This window comes from Saccopteryx bilineata, chromosome 9, assembly GCF_036850765.1.
Source record: "Saccopteryx bilineata isolate mSacBil1 chromosome 9, mSacBil1_pri_phased_curated, whole genome shotgun sequence".
In the NCBI taxonomy this organism is placed as follows: Eukaryota; Metazoa; Chordata; class Mammalia; order Chiroptera; family Emballonuridae; genus Saccopteryx; species Saccopteryx bilineata.
Window position 1 is genome coordinate 78,967,917 of NC_089498.1, and position 20,842 is coordinate 78,988,758.

A 20,842-nucleotide genomic window follows, 5' to 3' on the forward strand; every position below is an offset into this window, starting at 1 on the left:
CCCTGATGCTCTCAGCCATATGCAGTCAATCAGCCCTGACGTGTCATAGCATTTTCTCCCATCCTGTGCATGTCATATATCATTTGTGGTGTTGGATATACGTTTTTTTCCAATGGATATTTTTATATTTACAGAGACAGAGAGAGAGAGAGAGAGTCAGAGAGAGGGATAGATAGGGACAGAAAGACAGGAATGGAGAGAGATGAGAAGCATCAATTATCAGTTTTTTGTTGCAAGACCTTAGTTGTTCATTGATTGCTCTCTCATATGTGCCTTGACCACAGGCCTTCAGCAGACTGAGCTAACCCCTTGCTCAAGCCAGCGACCTTGGGTCCAAGCTGGTGAGCTTTTTGCTCAAACCAGATGAGCCCACGCTCAAGCTGGCGACCTCAGGGTCTCGAACCTGGGTCCTCCACATCCCAGTCCAATGCTCTATCCACTGCACCACTGCCTGGTCAGGCGAATATTTTTATGTTTAAATATTGTACATATCTCTACTTATCACTTTAAGAAAAATTCTTAGAGATATTTAAAGTATTTGATGCATATTCTCAAATTGCTTTAGAGGCAATGTCAATCCATTTATTCTCCATTGTCCCTGTATCAAGCCCATTTCCCCAATGTGCTCTATGACCCTGGGTGTTATCCCCTTCCTGCCCTGCCTTTGCTATTTGGACAGGTTTTTTGTTTTGTTTTGTTTTGTTTTTGTTTCATAAATCCTGTTATTTTAGTTCATGTTGCACCACTCTAATTTCTAGTGAGGCTGAACATGTCAAAAATGTGTTTATTAGTCATGCACATTCTCTTTGAATTGTCTGTTGACAGGGCACTTGATACTTTATATCATAGTATTTTTGTGAACTTGTCAGCTACCAAGGACCCATAGGACAAACAGCTATCTTTCAGCCTCAGCCACTGTGCCTAGCAAGTAATGGGTACATGGTAAACATTTGTTGAAAGATTAAGTGAATGAATATATGTATAGCTGGTGATTGTTGGGGTTCTACATTTTTGTTAAAATGTATACGTATATCTCTGGTCCAGTTTAACATTGAGCGTGATCACAACAGTGCTTTTCACATCATAAGCCCTCCATTTATAAGGTTAACTGGAAGAGGCCCAAGGTTTGATTTACATACAAAAAAAAAATTGGAGTAAGAAGATGTTTCAGGGGTAGCCCATGACTCTGAAATACGTGTGCTGTTGTTCACACTTCTGGACCTCACCAAAAGACCCTATTTCCCCATGTATAAGACACACCCTTTATTGAAAAATTTGGGGTCTAAAGACAGGGAGTGTCTTATACAGTGGTTGTAGATTTTTTTACTTGCATTTCCCACTTTTTGCACTTGTTTTTGTGCTCATTATTGAAGACAGTGATTCATCATCACACACAGATGAGGACAAGCTAATAGGTGGGAGTTTTGACAGTGATGAGGAGTTGTATGAATTTTATGATGCATAAAACTTGAGTTTAATAACTTTATGTAATTTTTTTTTTCAGGCCCCAAAATTAAGGTGCATCTTATACATGGGAGTGTCTTATACATGGGGAAATATTGTAGATGTCTGAGCCCCAGAAGCAGGAACACAAGGCAGAGCAGACCTCCACTTTGAGAGATGCCGTATTTCAGTTGAGAAGGTGTAGTGACAGATTTGGGGATTAATGTCTGCCTATTAGGACTGAGTTGTCTTGGATGTCAGTTCATTTCCTTATGGAAAATGAAATCCAATAAAAACTTGGTTTACCTGGTGTTCTAACAAGAAGAATATTTTTAAAATTATATCATATTCCTACAAAGGACCCTAAGGTACTGCAAGATGAGGTTCAGAGTCACTCTGGAGTTAACGGTGTTATAGATTATATTACCATTCTTTTGAAAATTGGTGATTGTGGCATGTGGTAATTTTCTATTCACTAGGATGCCTGGGTGACCCAAAGCAGATTTCTGCAGTGTGCTTGTTTTGTGAGTGTGAGTGTGTGTGGATGTAGGTAAACAGATGAGTGTGAGCACTGGAGGTTGGTAGTAGAACAATGAGTGGGAGAGTGAAATTTACAGTTTGATGATTCATCAAGAGTCTCAGATTTCACCAGGCAAAAGAGCCTTCTAAGGCTGACTTAACATTTAAGTGTTTGGTTGAAGCAAGGGAAGTAAGAAAACTAAACCTCTTCAACTCTATGCTAGAAGTGTTAGTCAGTCTCATTTCATAAAGGAAATATGGTATTGGATCTTTTTTTTCTTAAGGAAAAAAGGCAGTAAGTGGTTTCTTCCTTGCGCACAGGTAAGCACCCTGCTAACCAGAGCCTGTTGACAGATAATAGCCTGACAGCCAAGCCTTTGATGTTAAGCTTCACTTAGGCAGAAAGAAAGTTTCCCTGCACTTCCCTGGCAGTCCTGGGTGGTCTGTCTCCTTTCCTTCCCCAGAGCCTTGCCCAGGATACCAGTGGGTTCAGGGCTCTGTGTGCCTGTGTGGGGGTAGGTCAGCAAACCCCAGGCCACTCCCCCCACATGTGGACAGCAAGGAGGTGATGGAAACTCAGCTTAAAACAAACAAGTGCTAAATTAAAAAGAATGTTAAATACAGATCAGCTGCTTGGCTCCTGACAGCAGATTTAATTCTTCCCTCTTCTCACCTGATGGAGCTTCGCCTGCAGGGTTTGCATCAATTATCTGTCGACATGTGGAAAATGATTGATGAGCTGCCTGCGGCACTGGAGTCCACTTTGTCAACTACTCATCATTTATACATCTTATCTCTGCCAGAACAAAAGATAGGACTGCCCGCACTGAATATGCCCTCTGAAGGGGGGAGATGAGAATATGAGGTGAGGGAGGCAAGTCAGGCAAAACGATTGGTTGCCTATAGGGATAAGCTGAAGTGATGAGACCCATAGTTATTGGTCAGCCATCTCTGCCCTCACCACAGGCTCTGGTTTTGCCAAACCTTTCTGACCATCCCTTCCAGAAGGGCCTGGAGGGGGAGGGGTCAAGGAAATGTGTACCATTTTCATAACAGCACCATCTCTAGGGAGTTGGGTGGCCTGCAGACACAGCTGCCGCTGACCCTTCACTTTAATCAACCACTCAGAAGGCAGGGCTTGTCACCATCCCTGACAGAGATGGAGCATGGCCTGGTGGTCCAGCGCTGAAGAGAATGTCAGGAGCATTGCCTAGGGATCAGCTTGGTTTAGGGAAATTGGCCTCTCTAATGATTGCGGCATGGAACAGTGAATGAATGAATTTTGTTGTTGTTTTTCAAGTACTGTTGCCAAGATGCAAGTGAGATGCAAATGCTTTCATGCAGAATGAGGCAAAACAGTGATAATGAGGTTGCCCCCTTGTTTGTTACTCACCTGTGTCTTTTCCCTTAGGACTCAACTCCTGCTAAGAGGTGAATAAGAAGTATCAGCTCACAAAGGTCATTCAGTCAGTGCCTGTCTTCTCTCTCTCCCAGTGGCACTATTAAAGCTACAAACCAAGGTGATGACCTAACAATCACTTCTAGGCAATAACTGCTGAAAATAGCAATTTTATTATGGGCTGATCTCTATTAATTTGCTCTCTATTAAGGGCATTCCATTTATTGATTTTTTTCCCCTTGAAAGAGAGGGTACTGACAAATACAAAGTCAAGTGACCTCATTATATGATTTGAGTGATAGGCCCAACAGATTTCTTGGTAATTGATGGGGAGGGGGCAAAAGAGGGGAATTAAGATAGAAAAGTTTAAATTTATAATATGATTTTTCTTCATTAAATTTGATACACTACCTATAAATTATTAAATAATAAATAAGAATGAAAAAATGAACACATCTATTGAATGAAGTCTAAAAGCAAGTATAGCACTGAGAGACAAAAATCATGTTGCAAGAGAAGTAAATCCACAGAAGAAAATTATGAAATGAAAAAAAAGAATGGCAGGAGACCAAAGGACCCCTTACCCAGGGGAATAATCCCATGGCCTTTGAAAGTCATAAAGTAGTATATCAAACCCTTTTAGAATTTTTCTTGATACCATTAGATAAAAGGTTATTATCTTTAGCTATGATCAAAGGTCCATAGATGAGATAACAGTGGCAGGTCGACAATCAACATGACAGCAGCTATTTTCATAAAACCTTTGTTGAACATGAATTACCACCATGCAGACTCTCTTAGACTATTGGACAAAGATGGCCAGTTGAGAGACCATGATGTCCACAGACATTCCAGTGATGACAAACCGTTCACTTTTGTGGCTGTAGTTGACAATGCTTCTGCCTTGAATGAAAGGAAACCCTCATTGGCTTCCTCTAATCCTGAATTTATAAAGTAAAGAGTAGTTATAAAATCCTACAATCAAGGACAGACACATTCAATTTGATATAGATAAATGACCTTAGTAACAATACCAAGTGAAGGCATTGCTGTGATCCCTTTGAGGTAGATTATATTTTAGATTTAGGTGGTAGCCTCATGTGCCACAATGAATGAGGCTTAGCTTTTTGTGTGTTTTTCATTACTCTTTAATTCTTCTGCTTAAACAGTCCTCTACTTGGTATTAATCTTGAAAGGTCTTTACATTAATTTCCTGGGGCAGCTGTAGTAAAGCACCACAAACAGGGTCACTTAAACAATAGCCTCACAGTTGTCTTTCAGGGCTTGAGACAAAAAAGTCAAAAGTTAAAATGTGAGGAAGGTTGATTTCTTCTGAGGGCTGGGAAGGATCATCTGTTCCATGCCTCTCTACAAGCTTCTGGTCCCCCCTGGTGTTCCTGGCTTGTAGGTAGCATTCTCTCTGCATCTTCCTATTGTCTTCCCTCAATAGGTGTCTGTCTCTATATCCATGTCCCCATTTTTGTAAGGACATATTGGATTAGGGCCCCCTCTATTGACTTCATCTTAACTTAATCGTCTACAAAGACCCCATTTCCAAATAAAGTTGCATTTCATAGGTACTGGGGATTAGGACTTCAACGTCTTTTGAGAGGGACACAATTCAACCCATAACAGTAATACCCAGGAACTTGAATGTGAGAAATTCTACCCCTTGTGCTTTATCTTGTAGGTTTTAGGCTTAAATTTCTATCTTGAAGGGGGAACCATGTCATGACTCATCTAAGAGTGAGCATACAGTAACTATTGATAAATATTTGTTAAATTAATAAATTAATTAGACTACAACTTTAAACTTTCTTGGAAAAAAAGCCATTTTTAATAACAAATGTATCTTTCTGCTAGAGAAAGACTGATTTCCAGATCATGAAATCAATGAATAAACTCTAGAGGCATCATAAATTTAGAGAAATGGTTTCCTTTCAGAAATGCATCATATGAAGCTCTGAGTTTGGCCATTTACAAGGCATCTTCTTTCTATGAATGGCACCTTGGGAGAAGAATCCCCCAGTGAATTCTGCTTTTTAGGGAATCAGAACTTTAGGTGGGATGTTTGTTTTCTTATGCTACATTGCCACTTGGGGAATAAATTCTCCTCAGAAACCTTATATTGAAAATTTGTTAAACTGGCTAAATATCATTTGAATTATTATCCAGTTCAAATGCTGATATGGAAAGGATATATTCAGCATTATAAGTAGATGATTGTCTTCTACATGCAAATAATTGAGTCTTTAGTTATTATGAAGGGGGATTTTGTGTTTTTTAGAAACTTATCTTTTATTTAAAAACAGGTGAACTTTGAAAATAACTAAGTGGATTTGCTATATGTGATAAAAACCTGTCAAAATGTAGATATATAGAAAGTTTAAGGCTTTGAATGTTTATGTGCGTAAAATGGCAGGTGTACATTTTTATCCTTAAACTTTATACTTTTGGACAAGTTTTTATCAAATATAGTTAATTTTGGTTTATTGAAACCATATGGCAGACCATATAATGTACCAGTCTGAGGACAACCTGGTGTATCAAGAGCCCATGGCTGCAGTCCATGTGGTCAATGTCAAGGACTCTACATGTCAGGCTCCCACCCTGACACAGTGTTTGTGACTTGTCACTCAAAGGATGGTTGAGAACTTCAGAGAAGATCGAGGAGGCCAAACCACAGAGCCATGATCAGCAGTGCCTGCCTGTCATTCTGCAGAGTCAAATCCTTTTTCACTTTGCTTTCTGAAACCAACTTGTACTGAATAATTCCTATTTCCATGCCTTTGTTTAGGCTGTTGCTCCCTTTGGAAGATTCATCCTTTGCTGCTCTTCTAACTACTACTGATCCTTTGAGTTCCTATTCAAATCTCAAGCCTTCTATAAAGACTTCTTGCCCATTTCTATCTTTCACCAACTGCTTCTTAAGCTAAAGCCCTTAAATTTACTATAAAACATTTGGACGCTTGTTTCATATCAACTATTCTTGTCCCTATTTAGGAGCAACTCAGCCAAAGGAGGTATCTTTATATTAGACAGTGTCTCAGTTCCTTGGCTATAAATGATGTTCAGTAATTGATACTACTTGAAGAAGAGTCGCTTAATGATAGCCCCAAATTATTTGCCAGGATGAGGGAAAAGAAAGCTTTTCAATTGTTTGAGCAGGTTAGAATAGAAGAAAAGGACCTAGAGAAGGAATTTAAGGTAGATGGAATTTGCTGATGAAATGTTATACTTACTTGATCAAATTTTCCGGTGGCATTGGTGCTTACTACCCTGTATAGGATTAAAAACAAGAAAGATGCTCTGGGAAGTCAGAAGAAGTGATGAGATGCACTCTAGCTGGGTTCTTTCTCTGGGAAATGGAGTTTATAACATGGGCAGATGACACAATAATCTGCTCAACAATTACAGTGTTCATAACAACAACAACAAAACAACAAAATGCATTTATTTTAAGACTAGTATTAAATAAAAAGCAAATATAGTCTCTATAACAATAAGAAGTACACTTCGTCTTAGGGAAGGAATGAGGGATTTGTTGGGCTCCTGATGAGGTTGAGTGCCCCTTTAAGAGTTTTCATCGGAGAGAGATTGGCTAACATCCCTGGGGATGGTGATTCTAAAGTCAGGAGCAGGAGGAAGTGGCGAGTGGTGAAAACTAAATTAGAAGAATGTTTTGGGAAGATTGTAATTTTTAGAAGAATAGCCGATGGGAGCTGTGTATTGCCCTCCTGCAACTGTAGACATTTTTTACTTTATAATTCCCTCTTTAAACCTGGACAACTTTAATTTGGGATTAAAAAATGATGGCTGAAATACAGAGCAATGTTCTGATGATAGAGGGCTACAATTTACAAACCAATTAGAATGGCATTTGTTCTCATTCTGCAGCAACTTCTCTACCCCCAATACACCCCACAATACCAGGAAAATGAATTCCTGGGTCCAAGGATGGTTTTCTGGAGTGGACAGCTGCAGTGTGCCCTGGGCTGCAATGAATGGGGCAGACTCCAGGCAGCTTCCAGAGAGCCACCCCTGCATTCTGCCCATTCTGTAGAGCCACAGTCCCTGCAAAACAATGCCATTTAACTTCAAGCTCTGACACCTTGCCTATTTCTATTTCACTATAAATAACCTACCCCCCTTCTTTTTCCTCCCTCAGGTCAGGCATTCCTCAATTATAGTCTTAAACCTGACCAAGGAAGAACAAATTGTGACCTTAAGTTATATCTTAAAGTCCTGCCTCATACTGGGACACAGAAGAGTTTTTTTAGCATTCTCTTTGACAGGCTGCTTGTAGATAGAACAGTTTTCCATAAGGAATTGAAATCATACATCAAATGTATTGTTTTATATGTAAGCCACTGGAGACCAATGAAAGCAGTTGGTAGAGCCCAAATACCATTACAAATAGATTTATTGTAGTGTGTTTTCTCCCACCTTTTTCTAGAAGTTATTACTTTAATCTTAAGAATTTATGTAAGTATGCTTGTGGCTTTTATATGGTTTATGCATTTACTTTGCAGACTTTTAGCTATTTAGTGGCGAGGTGTTTAAAACAAGTGTTATCAAGGAAATAATTTTGGCTTTACATCATTTTTTTATATTTGCCTCTGAATGCTACATATAGAATAGCCAGTTGGCAATATAAAAGAGTTATTGTGGATGTCATGGAAACTTATCTTCCCAGCGTCCTTTAGTTTGGTGTGTTCATCTGCACCTCCAAAAATCAAGTGGAGATAAACATGCAGTTACTTTTTGGTGCCAAATTAGAAAAGGCTCTGTGCTTTCCTTTCTGAACCATTTCAAAGAAAGAGAACATTAGCCTTCAGAGCAATTAAACTTACTCTAGTGTACATTTACTTAAGAACTAGTGTTTTGTTTTGTTTTTTGGCCATTCTCACAGTAACAGAGCTGTTTGAAAATTTAAAAAGAAATATTTTGAATGATGTTTTTAGAAGATGAATCAGATAATGTTGTAAGACCCATCTCACTGACAATTATGTTTCAACTAAATCATTATTACTAAAAAAAGTTTTTTTGCATATTTTTCTGCTAGTATTTGACTAATTTTTTCTTGAACCCTTGTTTACTTTATTAGCTTTCTCTTTATACGTTCATACTCATGTGATCACACACTGTGGATTCAAATATTCTGCATAAACTGTCTTTGATTTGGTAGCCATATTGTCTGTGTCCATTGACAGAAACTTGTGAGTCATTCCCAACACAATATGTTTCAACCTAATTGTGTTGGTAAGTATAAAGCGGTGATTTGTCTAGTTCTTATTAAAAAACAGACAAACAAACAAACAAAAAATGGGTGTATCCTTTTTGACCCTTCCTCTCCTAGTTTTTAAAAAAATTTACCTCCTCATGTGATTCAATTTCTTATCAGTACTTCCAAAACTTGATACCAATAGGCAACTTGATGCTAGTTTCTTGTGAACTTGTTTTAGAGTTGTGTTTCCCTTAGTACAGAGGACTGGACATAACTAGGAAACCCAATGAGATCCAACTGCTATGTCAGACCAACAGTGCAGACATTATTGAGATGAAAAAAGCAGGTTAGCAGGTTTCTTAGATAACATCAGGTCCTAGAAAACAGAAGCTTTTAAATCCCTCTGTGTGAGTTTGGAGGAGGAAGAGTACATCTCTGGAGATGGAGGTCCCTCTAGTTTAAACAGCATTTGCAAAGTGAGATGACTAAAATAAATTTTCTAATTCTGTTTGGATCATCTTCTAGAAAACAGAGACTCTTTTTGGGGATACTGGGTTTGGGTTTAAGATGTGTTCTGATCTGGGCCAATCTATCCTTAGGCAGCAATGAATTACTAAATAGATTATTTTCTAGCACAGTTTTGCTATGTTAAAATACACCTAGTAATATCAACTAGTGGCAAAAATATTGTCCCTAGGTGAGGACTGCTTTTAATAGCTAGTTAAAGATCATCTGTAATTAATGTATTGATTGTTATGAACAATAAATGTAGATATGTATGTCAAGTTTATGCTCCTAAAGAGAATATGTATTGCCCACCCAATGTGTCTCATGCTATTAATTTATTGAGAAACAAATATTTTCATAGTCAAAAGATTATTTTTGTACCAGCCTGATCTTCCACCTATTCCAAGTTAGTGTTGGTCAAATTAATGAGACATTAAATTAGAAAGGAGATCTACCTGCATTGGAAATTATGGTCTTATATAACACAAATCTCTCTGAGGGTGGACATCTGTCAAGTTTGAGCTCCTTTGTCCAGCAGCCCCAGAGTGTGATTCCCTGGGAGGCTTGCGAACCACAGGGTGTTACCTACCCCTTTGGTTTTCACTTTTGAACCACCAACATGGCTTGAGTCTGCAGGCTCTTTAACCTATTGCTTTGGCCAGAGCTTTGATGCCTTTGTGTGTCCTATCTTCCACTGGATCTCTTGTTTGAATCATTTGGTCCTCGCATGTTGTCCCTTACCTAGCCTTACTCTTGAATCATATCCCTTCCCCAGCTGAGCAAGTTTCAGGAGAACCTGTTACCTCAGCTTTTCATGTTGTCTTTATCCATCACTCCTCTCTCATGCCAGGCTGGAGGAAGAGTTTGACTTAAAGGTCAAGTCTGGAAGACACTTTCTGCTTCAGAAGTTGGCTTTCTCCTAATGTAGATGATTGTTTGTTTTTTCTTTAATGGATCTTAGCTGCATGGAATTGAATAAATCCTAATTCTTAGTTTACAACACACTATCATCACATGGTCTATTTATGGAATTTTTAAAATTATATTTGTGCAGTAACATATTTTTAATAATGTAAGATTCAACCAACCCAAGAGCTAGAGTATAGGTAATAACTGATGTTTATCTACATGGTCCTCTTTTTTTAAGTTTTATTTAAAAAATTGAAAAAAATTTTTAATTTTTATTTAGAAAATTAAATATAACAGGGTGACATTGATCAATAAGAGTATGTAGGTTTCAGCTCAACGTTTCTTTAGCATTTGAACTGTTGATTATGTTGTATACCCATCACCCAAAGTCAAATCATTTTTCATCACCATATTTTGTCCCTCTTTACTCCCTACCCTCCTCCCCCTCCCCCACACCCCCTCTCCCTGGTAACCGCTTCACTTTTATCTGTGTCCATGACTCTCAGTTTTATATCCTACCTATGTGTGAAATCATATAGTTCTTAGCTTTTTCCAATTTATTTATTTCACTCAGTATATTGTTCTCAAAATACTACACTTTTTCAGGGATCATTTTATTTATTTATTTATTTATTTATTTATTTATTTAGTCTTTTTCTGAAGCTGGAAACGGGGAGAGACAGTCAGACAGAATCCTGCATGCACCCGACCGGGATCCACCCAGCATGCCCACCAGAGGTGAAGCTCTTCCCACCAGGGGGCGATGCTCTGCCCCTCCAGGGCGTCGCTCTGCCGCGACCAGAGCCACTCTAGCGCCTGGGGCAGAGGCCAAGGAGCCATCCCCAGCGCCCGGGCCATCTTTGCTCCAATGGAGCCTTGGCTGCGGAAGGGGAAGAGAGAGACAGAGAGGAAGGAGGAGGGGGGGGTGGAGAAGCAAATGGGCGCTTCTCCTATGTGCCCTGGCCAGGAATCGAACCCGGGTCCCCCGCACGCCAGGCTGATGCTCTACCGCTGAGCCAACCGGCCAGGGCTATTCAGGGATCATTTTAAATGCAAACACATTTATATACCTAAATAAGATATTGTTTAGTGATGGCTATTTAAATTTTTATTAGCAAAGGATGTCATGATGAATGTTTTCTTTTAGGATTTGCTTTTTTTAATTCAATGTTATTTTATAGTTTTTCTTATGTTGATGATTATAGTTACAGCTGATTTATTTTCAACAGTGTATAATATTCCATCATATTGAACTATCACAGGTTATCCTCCAACAAAAGGTCATTGTGATGTTTTCAGACTTACTGTGTTTGAACGGTGCTAAATGCACTCCTGTTGCACATGAACTAGTGTTTCTTTTGGAATATAACTGCTGGATCCTTGGGTATGAGTACCCTAAATTTTGCTAGAAAATTCCAACCTGCTTTCTAGCTGTTCCAGTTCTGCAATCCCCCCAGCCATGGAAGGAGATATTCTGGGGGTACTCATCTTCACCAACACTTTCTCTTGTTGGACTGCTTATCTTCTAACAATTAACAGAGTATCATACCCCTAGAGTCTTGATTTGAATTTTCCAAAATATTTAAGTGCCTTTTCCAGGAATGGTAGTCTACATTTTCTTTGCACAGTAGCTCATTTCAAAGCTGTTTTACAAGGTTTTTTTTTAAAGGACCATCTGCAACTTAGCAGTCAAGATATGATTAGGACATGTTTGAGGACAGAAAAGTCATTCTTGCAAATGCAATCAAAAAGCCTTGGGCTGAAAGCAGGAGACTCAGCACCTGGCCCTGGCTCCTTCAGTGTTCTGAGTGACTCAGATGAAGATGTGCTTTCTCAATGTTTTCTTTTCCTCATCTGTTAATTGAGAGTGTTGATCACTAGGGCATTTGCTGGTCTGCTTTTATCATTTAATAAATTATTGCTATCACATTGATTCAGGTGTTTATCTTTAAAGCATTTGACATTCATTTTCTTGTGTGATCTTTCCAGCCCCATGTGACATAGGCAGAGCAGAGCAAAGGTGCAATATAAGCCCAGACATTTCAGCAGAATTTTATGTGGTGTGTGGGCTGGGTGTGACAATGAGGAGACAAGGAAGTTCATCAAGTCCATAAATATCTCTCTTCTGGCTTTAAAGCCTATATAATGCCAGAATCACTGTGTCATTGCTATGACTTTACAGGCCTTTGGGTCTCCATTAAAATGCAAATGCCCCTGAAGGGGATAGGGAGAACCTTTAAACTTATTATCACCCAAATCTTCCACAGGGATTAATTAATCAGATCCTTCCCCATCAGACACCTGGTTGGAAACACAGCCTGTTGCGATGGACACCTGGTTGATGTGGGGAAGACTTAGAGGGAAAGAATAGTTGTAGAGATAGGTGGGATGTGCCCAGAAAGCCAAAGAGGGCCCCTTGCTACTCCTACAGGCTCACCTGAACCCCGACCCACACACATGGAGCTAATGCTGCATCCTTGGAGGAACTTCCTCTCAAAACTAACTGGACAAGAAAGTATATAAAGGCTGTCAAGCAGCAGCAGTCCTTGGGGAGCCAGAAAATCACTGCCAAAGCCTCCTGGCTCTCTCCAACAGACGCCTTTGAGCAGAGTGCTTTTCCATCCACCCTGAGGCCCAGCCCAGTCTATACTGCGGCCTTCCTGAGGTGTGGACAGGCTTGTCAACCGACTCCAGCCAGGGCATTTGTGTTGGTCCCTCATCTGCACCATTTGACACCCAAATAACTCTTTAAAAATGTCAGCTCTGGCCCAGCTCACAAAGGGGCCTGCAGGGGGATGCGGAATGTGTTTGGGCCTTCTCTGTCTTCCCTCTGTCACCCACACAAAACTCTGGCCTTTCCTCCCTTCCAGGGCAACTCCCCTGACAACATGTGTGTCTGCCTCGGCTGACCCTGGCCCTTTAACATGTCAGAAAGTTAATAAAACACTGCGGCTGTCATAACACAAGGTTAAATGAAGTCTTCAAAACCTGTCCATTCAACAGATTTTTGTGGGTGTAGTTTTCTGCAGCTTTTTTCAGGACCCAGTGTGTCTTGGTTCATGGACAGCCTAGTCGTGGGCCTTTGTCTTTGTTCAGTGTTGTGTTTAATCCTCCCCCCCCAACCTGTTCATTAATCATCCCTTTGCCTATTTATACCAGTGGCAAGTATAGCGAACACACTTAGCCCTGCCTTTGTCTGGGTGGCACCCTTTGTGAGGACCACGGCGGAGCTAATTATTAACTGTGAAGTGACGTTATAACTCTTAGATAAGTGCCAAATGCTGCATCTACCAAGACATGGTTTTGTTTTAACCTTTAAGAGCTTGAGGCCAAGCAACTGGAGTGGCTTTATTTAGCTGTGGGTCTGGAGGAGCAGTGCCAGCACTCAGATAATTAATAGAAGAGCTTCATTAAAACTCAGCTGGGCAACCAACTGCGCTCCATGAGCATCAGGAAGGCCCCACTGGGGCCCCCAGACCATATGAGGTCCACGCAGCGAGGGCCGCTTCAGTGACCGAGTCCACCTGGTAGCACCAGCCTTTAAATGTACATTTCCCACGGTAAAAGATCTTTGTTGTCAGCTCAGGGTGGTTTTTATGCCTTCCAACCTAACTCTGATACTCCTTTGCTAATAGACATTTTGTAGAGGCAAATTTTTAGTTACAGTGATTTCAGCCCATTAAAATGGCACAGGGTGTGTTTCTCTAGCCTTCTTAGAGAGACTTTCCCTGACCACCTACTACCATTTCTAAAGTAATTGCCTCAGCCTCAAACCATACCCAGTCACCTTCTGACCCATTACCCAGCTTCATTTTTTTTCATGGCATTTGTCAAGATTTGAAATGATTGTATTTGTTTATGCATTTCATGTCTGTTTGACTACTAGGAGAATGTAAGCCCCAGTATCTTTAGTAGTTAGAACAATGCCTGGCACCTACCAGGGTCCAATATATATTTATTATGTGACTTAGTGAGTGAATAAATGAGTGGATGGGAGGAAGGACTTTTCCCAGGAAGGTAATCAGTCAGCCTTCTGTAATTGCTTCTGTCTATTCAAACATGTCTTTATTACATTAGCATCTTCCACTATCCTGTGGCTAGTGCTCTATCCTGTATCCAGAGGACCCATGGGGCTTTACTTGACTTTTGAGAAAATGACTCAAATCCTGTGGCTCTGTTTCTAGAATGTCTAGTTCAAACCCTCCCTCCCAATCTGTTCGTTATCTACATATTTTTTATGTGGACAATTACTTGTCTCTAAGACATATACTAGATGATTCTTTGTCACTAAGCTGTGGTTTCTTCTCTGTGGTATCTGTGGCTTCCATTTATAAGTGGATCTATTTGTGACTTCTTTATTCTGTTATATTGGTATGTTTTCTGTTGCTGAACCAAAGCCAAACACTATAAATTCAATAGCTTTATAAAGTATATGTGTTAAAGAAAATTCCTCTACTTTGTTCTTCTTCTGGAGTGAAGAATTTTGGCTTTTCTTGGCCCTTTGGCCTTTCTTGTGAACTTTAGAACCACTTTGTATTTCATTACAAATCTTCATGGGTTTTTCACTGGAACTACATTTAACCTATAAATAAAACTGGGAAGAACTAAATCTGCCCATTTATAAGTATAGTATGTACCTCTATTTATTTAGTTTTTTAATGTAAAAGTTGATGATATTTAGTATATTCACAAAATTATAAAACCATTGTTACTATCTAATTTTAAAACACTTTTACTACCCCAGTAAGAAATCTTATACTCATTAACAATCACTCCCTCTTCCTTCTTCTGCTTAGCAGCTAGCAAATGCTAACTAATCTTTCTGTCTCTATGGTTTTGTCTATTCTGGACATTTTATATAATTATATGGCCTTTTATTTAGCTTCTTTTAGTTAACATGTTTTCAAAATTCATTCATGTTATATCATAGATTAGTACTTTAATCTTTTTATGCCTAAATAATATTCTATTGCATGGATATATCATATCTATTTATCCATTAATCAGTGAATAGATATATTCATTGTTTCCACTTTTGGCTATTATAAATAATGCAGCTATGAATATTTTTTATAAGCTTTTGTGTGACTATGTTTTTAATTCTCTTGGGTATAATGTTAAGAGTGGAATTTATGGGTTAGAAGCTAACTCCGTGTTTAACTTTTTGAGAATCTGCTGAACTATTATCCACAAAGGCAGTATCATTTTATGTTCCCACTAGCAATGCATGAGAGTACCTATTTCTCCACATCCCTGCCAATAATTGCTAGTTTTCAGTTTTTAAAACAGATATCCTACAGCATGGATGAATTTGGAGAGTGCTATGCTAAGTGAAATATGCCAGTCAGAGAAAGACAAATATGATATGGTTTCTCTCATACGTTGAATCTAATAAACAAAATAAACTAACAAACAAAATAGGAACAGACTCAGATACGGAGAACAGACTGGCAGCTGTCAGAGGGGAGGAGTTATGGGGACTGGCTGAAAAAGATGAAGGATTAAGAAAAAGAAACCTCATAGATAACAATATGATAACTACCAGAGGAAAAGGGGGATGGGGGAAGATAGGACAGGGTAAAGAGGGAGAAATGATGATGGAAGAAAACTTAACAAGCCCACAATACAATATACAGATGATCTCTTATAGAATTATACCCTTAAAACCTATGTAATTTTATTAGCCAATATCAGCCTAACAAATTCAATAAAAAATAAAATAGAAAATAGCTATCCTATGGGTGTAAAGTGGTACCTCATTTTCTTTTTGATTTTTGATTTCTCTAGTGATTAATGCTGTTGAATATCTTTTCATATGCTTATTGGCCATTTGTATATATTCTTTAGGCAACCATTCAAATCCTTTGCCCATTTTAAAATTATTTGTCTTTTTATTGTTGAATTACAAGAGCTCATTTTGTTTTCTGGATATTAAACCTTTATGAGATACATGATTTATAGGTATTTTTTTCCATTCTATAGGTTATAATTCCACTTTCTTAATAGTATCCTTGGTACAAAAGTTTTTAATTTTGATGACATCCAGTTTATCTCGTGTGTGTGTGAGTGTGTGTGTGTGTGTGTGTGTGTGTATGTGTGTGTGTGTTTTGGGTCATATCTAAGAAATCATTGCTTAATTTAATGTCATGAATACTTATGTGGCCTTCTAAAAGATTTATGGTTTTAGCTTTTACATTTAGGTCTTTGATACATTTGTAATTAAATTTTGTATGTAGTATGAGGCAGGGAGTGCAAATTTATTCTTTTGCATGTGAATATCTGCTTGTTCTAATACTATATATTGAAAATATTAGAACGTAGGTATTCTCGTCTGGCTTTTGATTTTTAAAAAAATTATACTGTTAGTTTTTTTAACCTAATATTTATCAGGTAAAGTTATTTCCTATATAAGTCTTATTATCTAAAAGTTTTAATCATATTGTAGGCTCCTCACTGGAATCTGAGGTTATCCTAGGATTAATGCTGTTTAGGAGTGTAGTCAAGAGACCTAATACTGGCAAAAGGACTTCAGTGCTAACTATATTTATAACAGTCACCAAATGGGATAAGGGGTAGGAACCTGCCATCACTCCCATTTACTAGTGTTATTATTCTGGAGGCTTGGCTGGTTGACTCAGAGGTCTTAACTTGTGTGTCAAACTCAAATGTTAGCAGTGGCTACATGGACTTTTGTGTTCAGAAGTCTGAAGTCTCTCTAATGTCACTTTGATTAATGATATCTGACACCAGCATGAAAATAGAGACAGGAAGCACAGACATATTTCCCATGCTTGTCTTAGGCTTTCTCTTTCTGTTAGATCTGTCATACCTGCTCCTTTTTGCTTTGAATTGTCCCTATATATAACCCCTTGTCTTTCTTTATCATTGTTCCTGGATATAACTCCTTGCTTTTCTTTACCATTAAATTTGGCCATTTTTATCTTTCTTTGATTCTTGATCTTGACTCTTGCTGGATACATCCTCTTCCATGCTTATGTAGCAGAGAACAAACTGACAAGCTTTGCTAAAGTAAACATATGTCTTTGATAGTCCTCGTCCATTCTTTTTGTTGTCAGACTACATATCAGACCATTTGTCAGAGCAGCTTGACCTCATTTGGAATTGGAAAATAAGACTGATATATTTAAGATTGAGAATGACAATTAAGCCTCTAGACCAAAAATTATCATATTCACCTCTGTATCTTCCAAAATAAACAATATAAGGAGATGTTTTGCAGTGAGGGAGACTGCCCTTTTTAATGAGTTATGTAGAGAATAGGGTTTAAGGGTCAAATGAGGCTTTCCCATGTCTCAATGTCTCACATACTATGTGGAGTAAATATCATCTCCAAGTGTCTGGAGATATTCTTAAGAATGTAGTCTGTGGTACTAATATTGCCCTTTCTGAAGGCTTTGGGTTCTGCCTTTATGATCAAAGTTTTTTTTCTGTCTTAAAGAACTTGGTACCTGAGAGCTTCTGATACATTTGATTAACTAGGGTAAATATTCAGCATCAACAAGACAGAACTTCAATTTTCACTCATTGAATGATCCAGATACAAACAAGGCATAACAAATACAGTGCCTTCAGGGAGCCTGCTCCTTCTAGCTCATTCACTGAGGAAGATTAAGGTCAGTTGTGGCCCCGGTGCAGAAGAAAATATTGAGACCCTTACATTAGAAAAAAGTGTAAAATTGGGGTTTTGTGGGGCCCTGCAGAAGTCGAGGCCCAGGGCACGTGCCTGGTGTGCCCACCATTAAATCTGCCTCTGCTTATTCATGTACTTTACCATCTTTGTGGTAAAGAAGACTCATGTCCCTGCAGCTGTATTCTAATCAGCAAAATATGGGGGAAAGAAGAGAACAGAGCATATACATTTCTTTTAAAGGCACTGCCTAGAAGTTGCATAAAAACTCTTCTGCTTTAAGTTCATCTGCTAGAAGTTATTCATATTACTACATCTATTTGCCTGTTCCCATCTGAAACCTGGGAGTTCTATTACTAGAGAAGAAAGAGAGAATAGATATTAAGGAACAACCGGCAGTCTCTGCTGAATAATATTTTGTTAAATAAATGAGAAAAGCAAGGTCAAAAGAAAACAAAATGGAAATAAATTACTCTTGAACAAGATCATCAGGTCCAAGGCTTTGATGAGCTTGAAGAAAAAGAACATGGACCTGGTTTTTCAGAAACTCATGAACTCATATTTACTGGATATATTTCTGTGAGGATAGGGTTTTCCAGCTGTAACCTGAGCCCTAGGATGGAATGGGCATGTCTGAATGGGTAGTAGAAGCACCTCTTCTTCCTATGAGCTATCAGGAGAGGTGCTTCTACTACCTAAGAGGTGGGATCATCAGTTGCTTATTCTGTCTAAAGACAGAGCTCTACTTACCTGGAAGCTGTATTATAGCAGAAATATATTAGTATAGTAGACACTGCTTGCATTCAATAATATCTAGAATTTCTTTCTTTTGGGGGCTGAGAAATGAAAAGCCCTCTACAACTTTAAGTTTCCAGCTGAGGTCACCTTGGAGAACATCTTGTGCTTTTGCAGTGGTGTAGTTGCAACATCAAAGTAACTGAATTGCTAGACATCTGCTCTGGAGTGTCACTGAGACCTACAGATGATACAGTGTTATTAAGCTGGGGTGCCCAGATTTGGTGATTTCTTGTTACTATAGTATAACCTAGTCTATTTTGACTGTTACATCTAGCAAGTATTTATCTGCCTCCAGATAGGAGCCATCAATTATGGAGTCCTGGAATGAACTAGAAATAGGAAATGTTTTTGGTCTTAAATACCTTATAATGTAGCTACATTGTCCAATTATAGAAACTCAAGGATAATCGTAAGCCAAGCCTAATACAGAACTGTGTTCTTAAATACAGAACTGTGTTCTTAAAAGAGTGATTAGTGTTGGATGTGGTTCATCTGGGAAGACTTCCTCTAAGAGAGAAAAACAATCACTTTCTCCATCTGTGCTGGAAGAATAACTCAAACACAGTCAGGAAAAGAGGATTTATGTAATGTAAACAGCTAAACCTGACAGCTTCTGGCTAATTGAAAGTGTCAATGTTATTGTGCTTAGGTTAATGGGGCCCTTAAGCTTCTTGTCTGAGCCCTTCCCCTCAGAAAGCATAGCAACCAGCCCTCTCCAAGGGCTCAGAAACCTTGAAGGGACATCTCTTTGCATTCTGATAGCTTGCAGCAAACTCTGGGTTATGGGAACTGATAGTTACGCACTTCATTTCTCTTATATGGACAATTCAGATTGTTTCCTTCATAAAGTAGAGTAAGCTGAAGACCTTGAATTGGTTCCTTTATTGTACTTTTCAAACAGTGTTGTAAGATATAAGCAGGAACAAGAGAGTAGACTAGGGAACCTCTGACTTCTGGCCCTTTGTCCTTGAGCTGCGTGATCTGTCCTGTTTACAAATTGCCCTTCTGATGGCCACAGAAAAGAACAGTTGTTGAAAACTTGCGGCCTTAATCAATATTCAGAGACCAATGCTAGGCCTAGAGCTGCATCTTTGACTTGTGGTGTTAGAGAAGAATTATAGGCAGTTGGTTTAGATTCTTCATAATAGCATTGACATGACATGGCTGGGGACTTAAAACATAATATCTTATGATGACAGGGTATTTGGCTTAGAGTAGGCAAAAAAAAAAAAAAATGACAATTGACATAATGGGACATTTATAGGTGAACAGGTAAGATCAGAGTTCTTCCAACATACAATTTCTGTTTCTGTAGAGGCTTTTTTTTTTTTATTTCACATGTTCTGCACTACCTTCTTTGCTGGGTTATTCACTCTTTAAAGTGAGGCAATGTAATACAGTAATTCTGGGTTCTTGGTATTAGAGGAAAGCTTGACCCTCAGCTGGTGCTCAGTATATAAAAGTTGTATTAAACTGAAGTACCTAGAAGTCTTTTGTTTGGAAATAAGAGACTAATTGTCACGATCAAGATCTTCTAAACTCTCGGTGGGATGACTAGGTTAAAAGGGGACTTATTCATTAAGCTCTAAATATTGAGTTGGGAGACACCTCTCTGAAACTGGATCAAACCAAATGCGGAACTAAATAAAAGATGGTCCATTTTCAGCCCTGGCCAGTTGGCTCAGTGGTAGAGCATCGGCCCAGTGTGTGGAAGTCTCAGGTTCGATTCCCGGCTAGGGCACACAGAAGAAGCACCCATCTGCTTCTCTATCCTTCCCCTTCTCTTACCTCTTTATCTCTCTCTCTTCCCTTCCTGCAGCCAGGGCTCCATTGGAGCAAAGTTGGCCCAGGTGCTGAGGATGGCTCCATGGCCTCTGCCTCAGGTGCTAGAATGGCTCCGGCCGCAACCAAGCAACACCTCGAATGGGCAGAGCATTGCCCCCTGGTGGGATGCTGGGTGGATCCCAGTCAGGCACATGCAAGAGTCTGTCTGACTGCCTCCCCACTTCTAACTTCGAAAAATACACACACATGCACACATGCGCGCACGTGCGCGCGCGCACACACACACACACACACACGATCCATTTTCTACATCAGGAAATAAGTTCTTGATTTCATTTTCTAATAGGGTAAATAGTAGGAGGGAAAAAACAAATGGTTTTTTCAAAAGTATATTTTAAATGAGGATGCCACAGCTTTAAGTGTACTCTAACTGAAGCCTTGGTTCGGACCACCAAGATTAGATGATGTGAGCTTCCAATGACTCCTTCTGCAGCATCTGATATAACAAGAAACAACTGGCCTGGTGAAAGATTGTCCTACTAGGACATTCAGAAACCCCCGAAGACTATTTATGCCTTATTTCTTCCCATTCTTCCATGTGAATTCC

General features: G+C 39.1%; 1 protein-coding gene across 1 annotated transcript in view; it reads left to right on the forward strand.

The window, feature by feature from the left end:
* Positions 1 to 20,842, forward strand: part of LRMDA (leucine rich melanocyte differentiation associated) — a 1,241,357-nt gene that overhangs the window by 758,161 nt on the left and 462,354 nt on the right. The gene's annotated exons all lie outside the window — the stretch shown is intronic.